A 1,161-nucleotide genomic window follows, 5' to 3' on the forward strand; every position below is an offset into this window, starting at 1 on the left:
ACATACTTTGCTGCTAGCTCTACAGTCCACAAATAACTACCTGGGAAACACATGTGCATAAGGAGGAGTGACCAATCATACCACTTCTTCCAATTTCTGTGGGTGACTGATCACTGCATATTTGTTATTTATTTCATGTACAGACAGTAGAGTGTGTAGTTGTGTTGCTTCCTTTTCTCAGTGATAAACCCATGGTACAATTTTACAAAAATGGATAATGGAAAGAGGGAATTGGCCAATGAAAATGACAATCTAGATAATTGATCATGCATAAAGTGAAACTGGACTGCAATGTAAATGGAGATACAGAAGAAAGAGCTGACTATAGGAATATTGACCTGTTGCCATTTGAGAGATGCTGAATATACAGCCGGGGGAATTAGTAAAGGTAAAATTACTAACATAAATGAAGAAAGAGATTGGGATGAAAAAGGTGAAGATGTCCCAGAGGAAGTAATGATGGCAAACAAAGAAAGAAAGAAGAAAGAAAGAAAGAAAGACTGACTCTACGTTTAAGAAAACTCTCAGAAATATTTCATGACATTGAAAACACAAAGAATAGAATTTTGGAAGCTGATTCAAACTCAGAAAGGAGTATGACAATTCCCCAAGGCATAGAAAAGATGCTCACTCCATCTCTCCACTTCATAATTTATATAATGAGACTGTAAGGACTGTTCCAACTATTCTTGAGTGATTTTTTTTTTCACCTGTGTAACGTAAGCCATAAAACAGTAGTGAGCTATGCTAAGTGGTATAGCCCACTGTGGAGTGTGGTCTTTTCTTTATTCTCCCAAATAGCCCGAATTGATAAAGATCAGTTTAAAAACCTTCCCCTCATCATGAGTGATTTTAATTAAACTTTTTTTTAAGATCATTGTAGATTCACATGGAGTGGTACAAAATAGCATAGAAATATACCCTGTATCATTTACTCAGTTTCCCCCAAAGGTAAGGTCTTTCAAAGCTGTAGTACACTGTCACAACCAGTATACTGATATCAATATAGTCAAGGTACAAGACACTTCCATCAGCACAAAGACTCTAGATCTTGTTCTGTTATAGTCACTTCTATTTTCCTCCTGCCCTAACCCTCTGTATCCCCTGGCATCCACTAATCTGTTTTTAATTTCTATAATTTTGTTATTTTAAGAATGTTTT

General features: G+C 35.9%; 1 non-coding gene across 1 annotated transcript; it reads right to left on the minus strand.

Moving 5' to 3' along the window:
* Positions 1 to 716: 716 nt before the first annotated feature.
* On the minus strand, positions 717 to 859 carry LOC138388982 (small nucleolar RNA SNORA4). The gene has a single exon (XR_011234429.1). It is a non-coding gene; the product is annotated as a small nucleolar RNA SNORA4 (small nucleolar RNA).
* Between the last annotated feature and the right edge of the window lie 302 nt (positions 860 to 1,161).

The sequence above is a fragment of the Eulemur rufifrons genome, chromosome 7 (genome assembly GCF_041146395.1).
Source record: "Eulemur rufifrons isolate Redbay chromosome 7, OSU_ERuf_1, whole genome shotgun sequence".
In the NCBI taxonomy this organism is placed as follows: domain Eukaryota; kingdom Metazoa; phylum Chordata; class Mammalia; order Primates; family Lemuridae; genus Eulemur; species Eulemur rufifrons.